The following is a 7500-nucleotide window of genomic DNA, read 5'->3' on the forward strand; positions in this document are numbered from 1 at the left end:
GGGACCACACACAAATGTTTTTTGTTGGGACTACAAATAAATGTATTCTTATTGGGACTACAAATATACGTTTTCTTGTTGGAATCAAAAAATATGTTTTCTTGCTGGGGCTACTAACGTTTTCTTGCTGGGACTGAAAATAAACCTTTTCTTAGTTGGGACCACAAATAAATGTTTTATTGTTGGGATCACAAATAAATGTTTTCCTGTTGCGACCCTAATCCACAAGTAAACATTTTCTTGTTGGGACCACTATTAATTGTTTTTAGGTGGGACTCAAAGTAAACTTTTTCTTGTCTGGACTACAGGATAAAGGTTTTCTTGTTGAAACCAAAAGTAAACGTTTATCTGCCGGTACTACAAACGTTTTCTAGTTTGGACTACAAAAATAACGTATTCTACTTAGATCCACAAATAAACATTTTCTTGTTGAGACCACAAACGTTTTTCTGTTGAGACCACAACTGTTTCCTTGTTGGGACTACAAATAAAAGTTTTTTTTTCTGGAACCACAATTAACGCTTTTTATTAGGATCACAAATAAACGTTTTCTTTTTGGAACCATCAATAAATGCTTTCTTGGGACTACAAATAAACATTATATTGTGGGGACTACAAATGAACGTTTTTCTTGTTGGGACTATATATAAAACTTTTCTTGTTAGGACCACAAATGAACGTTTTCTTGTTGGCACCAAAGATGAACGTTTTCTTGTTGGCACCACAAATAAAAGTTTTCTTGGTGGGACTGCAAATAAACATTATCTTGTTGGGACTACAAATAAAAATTTTCTTGTTGGGACTGCAAATAAACATTTTCTTATTGGGACCACAAATAAATGGTTTCTTGTTGGGACTACAAATAAATGTTTTCTTGGTGGGGCCACAAATAAATGTTTTCTTGTTGGGACTACAAATAAAAACTTTCTTGTTGGGGCCACAAACATACATTTTCTTGTTGGGACCAAAATAAGCATTTTCTTGTTGGGACCACAAATAAATGATTTCTTTTTGGGACGACTATTAAATGTTTTCTTGTTGGAACCACAGATAAACATTTTCATGTTGGGACCACAAATAAAAGTTTTCCTATTGGGACCACAAATAAACGATTTCTTTTGGGGATGACTATTAAATGTTTTCTTGTTGGAACCACAGATAAACGTTTTCTTGTTGGGACCACAAATAAATATTTTCTTGTTGGGACCACAAATAAACATTTTCTTGTTGGGACCACAAATAAATGTTTTCTTTTTGGACCACAAATAAACTTTTTTGTTTGGGACCACAAATAAACGTTTTCTTGTTGGGACCACAAATAAACGTTTTCTTGTTGGGACCACAAATACCGTTTTCTTGTTGGGGCCACAAATAAACGATTTCTTTTTAGGGCTACTATTGATTTTTCTTGTTGGGACCACAGATAAACGTTTTCTAGTTGGGACCACAAATAACGTTTCTTGGTGGGACCACAAATAAAAGTTTTCTTGTTGGGACAAAAAATAAACGATTTTTTTTAAGGACGACAATCAAAAGTTTTCTTGTTGGGACTACAAATAAATGTTTTCTTGGTGGGGCCACAAATAAATGTTTTCTTGTTGGGACTACAAATAAATGTTTTCTTGTTGGGACTACAAACATACATTTTCTTGTTGGGACCAAAATAAGCGTTTTCTTGTTGGAACCACAAATAACGTTTTCTTGTTGGGACCACAAATAAAAGTTTTCTTGTTGGAACAACAAATAAACAGTTTCTTTTTGGGACGACTATTAAAAAGTTTTCTAGTTGGGACCACAGATAAACGTTTTCCTGTTGGGACCACAAATAACGCATTCTTGTTGCGACCACAAATAAAAGTTTTCTTGTTGGGACAACAAATAAACGATTTCTTTTTAGGACGACTATTAAAATTTTTCTTGTTGGGACCACAGATATCGTTTCCTTGTTGGAACCACAAATATCGTTTTCTTGTTGGGACCACAAATAAAATTTTTCTTGTTGGGACAAAAAATAAACGATTTCTTTTCAGAACGACTATTAAAATTTTTCTTGTTGGGACCACAGATAAACGTTTTTTTGTTGGAACCACAAATAACGTTTTCTTGTTGGGACCACAAATAAAAGTTTTCTTGTTGGAACAACAAATAAACAGTTTCTTTTTGGGACGACTGTTAAAAAGTTTTCTTGTTGGGACCACAGATAAACGTTTTCTTGTTGGGACCACAAATAAAAGTTTGCTTGTTGGGACCACAAATAAAAGTTTGCTTGTTGGGACAACAAATAAACGATTTCTTTTTAGGACGACTATTAAAAGTTTTCTTGTTGGGACCACATAAAAGTTTTCTTGTTCGTACCACATAAAAGTTTTCTTGTTGGGACCACAGATGAAAGTTTTCTTGTTGGGACCACAAATAAAAGTTTTCTTGTTGGGACAACAAATAAACGATTTCTTTTTGGACGACTATCAAAAGTTTTCTTGTTGGGACCAAAGATAAACGTTTTCTTGTTGGGACCACAAATAACGTTATCTTGTTGGGACCACAAATAAAAGTTTTCTGGTTGGGACAACAAAAAAAAAAAAAAAAACGATTTCTTTTTGGGACGACTATTAAAAGTTTTCTTGTTGGGACCACAGATAAAAGTTTTCTTATTGGGACCACAGATAAGTTTTCTTGTTGGGACCACAAATAAACGTATTCTTGCTGAGAAACGTCTTGTAAGACTCGTGAGGCTGTGAGCTACCAAAAGGAGTTAAAAGGATATCAGGAAAGACGTTTCCTGTGTAAATGGAAAAGCTGGAATGCGAGTCTTGAAAACAAAAAAATTTGATTGATTCACGATGCTGGAAGTACATATATACATCCCGTCACCAAACAAATATCAAGGACATACACTAATTCACTTTCTTACTCGCAAGAGTTTTTCATGTAATTCAGTAGTTTAAGCAATTCTTAATTGAACGTTAAATTATCACCGCAAGTCTCACTGTTCACACATTAAGTAATTTTCTTTTCATTTATATATCTGTCATTATGAAGCAAAAAATAATCATTATAAGCTACATAACCTTATCGTATCTTGCCCAAGCCAGAATGAATTTAGGTTACCAAGAGCTTTTTGCTAAACATGTAATAAGGAAAAATAATACACAAATAGTTTTCTGTATTTAAGCGATTTAAATAGATTTTTATAATAAAAAAAATATCGAACATTACGGTCTCACTCTTATGCGAAACAACTGGGAACGAACGCAGTACGAAACAAATTCAATATGAAATGCAACAGAACAGAAATATAATCGGTTCACAATAAATTACACACTGCTATTTTTTTGTATTTCTCCATTTAGGCCTCCTCTCAAAGAAAACTTTTCCTCAAAGGGAAAAATTCTAAAAGGTTTAAAGATGGAAACCTTTTCACTCTCCCAGTAAACTCCAGGTTGAGTGAAATCCAACAATATTTCTGTGGTTGCCCTCACCAATTTGATGCTCATGTGCGGGCAGCCATAATAACAAATGCATTTCATTTCATGCCACGAACCCGTGTGAAGGGGGGGGGGGGGGTTGTCTATAGGTTATTTTTTCCACTGTTAATCGGATTCTGGCGTAATTAATGTTACTACTGTGAAATCTCCCCCATCTATTATTAAATCAATTGTTAGCCCATCTTCTTATTGAACGAAATATTCATGCAACGACTATTATAAAGAAAAGCCACTTTAGTTTCTTTCATCCCTTATCCTCATAGCTAAAACTCCGACAAAAATTGTTACGCTGTTCAACTTTCCTTCGTCTTTCGTCAGGTGTTTTAGCCATTAAATCTTGCCTTAAGGCCAGAATACTATATGAGAAATTGGAGTGTTGTCTTGAAATAATAGATGGCACACGCGCATCTGCTTCCAATAAGAATTATTTACAGGAGAACTGTGCCAAAAAGCAGGACTAACTGGTTCATTATACGAAAGTGAGTTTCTAGGGACGCATTCGATCACGGATTGAACACGAGTACCAATATCCCCTGAGGTCAAAAAAGGGACCTGGGGTTCACATCTCTACCATTAACAGCTTGCGATGACACATGAAAGAGGCGCATGGACAAAAAGATATATATATATATATATATATATATATATATATATATATATATATATATATATATATATTTATATATATATATAATATAATATATAAATATATACAATATACAAATAAAGGCTTGCGATGACACATGAAAGAGGCGCATGGACAAAAAGATATATATATATATATATATATATATATATATATATATATATATATATATATATATATATATATATATATGATATATATAAATATATACAATATATATATATAATATATAATATAAAAATATATACAATATACATACATATATATATATATATATATATATATATATATATGAATAATTTATAATTATATATATAATAAAACATAATCATATATGTATATATATATATATATATATATATATATATATATATATATATATATAATATATATATATACATATGTGATACATAATATATATATAGTATACATTCTCAAAAAGCCACGAATGCATACTCTTTTCATATCGAATTCACTCTGCCATGGGGTCTCACATTCATATTAAATATTCATGCATACATAAGGATTCGAACCTAGGAGAGATGAAAATTAGAGTAAACACTAAACAATTAGCCCAATGAGTTTGAGATCTCCTGGCAGAACGAATTCAATATTACAGAGTATTTGTGGCTCATTGAATAAATGAAAATCACAAGGGTTAGTTACAAACTTCTCATATATATATATATATATATATATATATATATATATATATATATATATATATATATATATATATATATATATATATATATATATATATATATATATATATATATATATATATATATATATATATATATATATATATATATATATACATATATGTGTGTGTATGTGTATGTGTGTGTATAAGCAGCAAAACAAACCTCTAACGCCAGCACACAATATCAAAGTGAATGGCAAAACAATGAATTTCTATTATTCCTAAATCACTAACTCTTCTAATCAGACTTGAGCCTTCTATTTGTGTTCATGTTCCAAATATATTGGCCATCTCTCGTTCCTTCTTATTAGCCAACTGCCCCTAACTTCCTGTAATGTTCCTGAACCCATTAAACCTGTTAAGGGAAAATACTCGTTCGAGAATCCGAGTTGCTTTAGCAGTGAGAAATTCTCATTATTATTATTATTATTATTATTATTTGCTAAGCTACAACCCTAGCTGGAAAAGCAAAATGCTATAAGCCCAGGGGCCCCAACAGGGAAAATAGCCCAGTAAGGAAAGGAAAGAAGGAAAAATAAAATATTTTAAGAAGAGTAACATTAAAATAAATATTTCCTATATAAACTATGAAAACTTAAACAAAACAAGAGGAAGAGAAATTAAATAGAATAGTGTGCCTGATTGTACCCTCAAGCAAGAGAACTCTAACCCAAGACAGTGGAAGACCATGGTACAGAGGCTATGGCACTACCCAAGACTAGAGAACAATGGTTTGATTTTGGAGTGTCCTTCTCCTAGAAGAGCTGCTTACCATAGCTAAAGAGTCTCTTCTACCCTTACTAAGAGGAAAGTAGCCACAGAACAAATACAGTGCAGTAGTTAACCCCTTGAGCGAAGAAGAATTGTTTAGTAACCTCAGTGTTGTCAGGTGTGTGAGGACAGAGGAGAATCTGTTAAGAATAGGCCAGACTATTCGGCGTATGTGTAGGCAAAGAGAAAGAACCGTAACCAAAGAGAAGGATCCAACGTAGTACTGTCTGGCCAGTCAAAGGACCCCATAACTCTCTAGCGGTAGTATTTCAACGGGCGGCTGGTGCCTTGGCCAACCTACTACCTCATTTGCATTATGGGGTTGCTCTTACTTATGAGACAACCTTGACTTTGCGTGAAAGAAAGAAAATGACGTTCATCAGTGTCTAAAATTACTGCTATAGTGAGATCTAATTGAGTGCATAATCAATGAACAATTAAAGATACTGATCCAGTGCATTACCTTATGTACGAATCACCATAAGGATTTCTCATAATCTTATATACAGTATCTCTGGTAAAGTAAAATTACTATTAATGGATCACCGATATCTACATTTTTTAACCTGAAATGTTTGTATAATTATAATAGTGCAGGATTCTTCTGCAAGTCTTTAAAGTATATGTAACCAGTTAAAAATATAAATCTAACTATCCCATAGGCTAAACATAGAACTGTCCAGACTAGTGCGAAATGAGTAGATACTAAGGATTTTATCGTGCCTTCCTTCGATTCATTCATTAATTGAAACATTTTTTTTCTTTTTTTGAGTATCTGGTCATGTGAAAAACTAGGAAATGCTATATAATGAACTGACAACACAATACTTACTGCAAATAAATAGGCTGTTAGCTTAACCACATCAAAGGCAGTAACTGGCCTACAAAGCTTTCGTTAAGGAAAAAAACTGGAATGCATGACTTGGCCAAGTCAAAATCAACAGAGGAAAGACTTTTAATTCAAGAAGTAAAGTCTCCTTGGGTCCACTATTCTTTACACGAACAAAGTAAACGAGAAAAAAAAACTCATTTTTCATCAACCTCAGAACTAGTTTAACTACATTCACTATCATAAACTCATTGATTATCTCACCATTTTCACTCTCTCCAGTATAATTACGAAGTACAACTATGTTACAAGTGATATATTCTTCAAGTCTTAGGTTTCTAACCCCATTAAAATTGCCACTAATATTCTCTTGCATTTAAATCACTAAACGCCAGAGTGTTGCTAGCCTCACCGAAACAGAAAGGTCAAAATTAAGAGTACCAAACTTTTTTTTTTCTCTCTCTCTCTCTCTCTCTCTCTCTCTCTCTCTCTCTCTCTCTCTCTCTCTCTCTCTCTCTCTCTCTCTCTCTCTCTCTCTCTATATATATATATATATATATATATATTATATATATATATATATATATATATATATATATATATATATTATATATATATATATATATATATATATATATATATATATATAAATATATATATATATTATATATATATATATATATATATATATATATATATATATATATATATATATGCTTATTAGTGCATTCTTATGTATTTATGCTTACTAGTGCATTCTTAATCCTATACAAATCAAAATAAATTTTGTAATTTATCATTTGGTCTCCTCGTCTTTGAGTCACCGACCCTATCTTCCCTATTCCCAGTTCTGCGACTCCTGTCATTTCACATTTGCTTCACTTTATCCTAAAAAAAAATTACTCTGCTGCCTAGGACTCATTTTTACCATTACTATTCTCATAAATCTAAACTTGCGATTTCCATTCGTCCATGAAAGTAAACAGGCGAGCACACATACATACATACATACATACATACATACATATATATATATATATATATATATATATATATATATATA

The 7500-nt window shown here is 32.0% G+C and overlaps 1 protein-coding gene across 1 annotated transcript in view; it reads right to left on the reverse strand.

Moving 5' to 3' along the window:
- LOC137620890 (G-protein coupled receptor GRL101-like) overlaps positions 1–7500 on the reverse strand; it is a 404630-nt gene that overhangs the window by 72180 nt on the left and 324950 nt on the right. The gene's annotated exons all lie outside the window — the stretch shown is intronic.

Source organism: Palaemon carinicauda, chromosome 27 (genome assembly GCF_036898095.1).
Source record: "Palaemon carinicauda isolate YSFRI2023 chromosome 27, ASM3689809v2, whole genome shotgun sequence".
In the NCBI taxonomy this organism is placed as follows: Eukaryota; Metazoa; Arthropoda; class Malacostraca; order Decapoda; family Palaemonidae; genus Palaemon; species Palaemon carinicauda.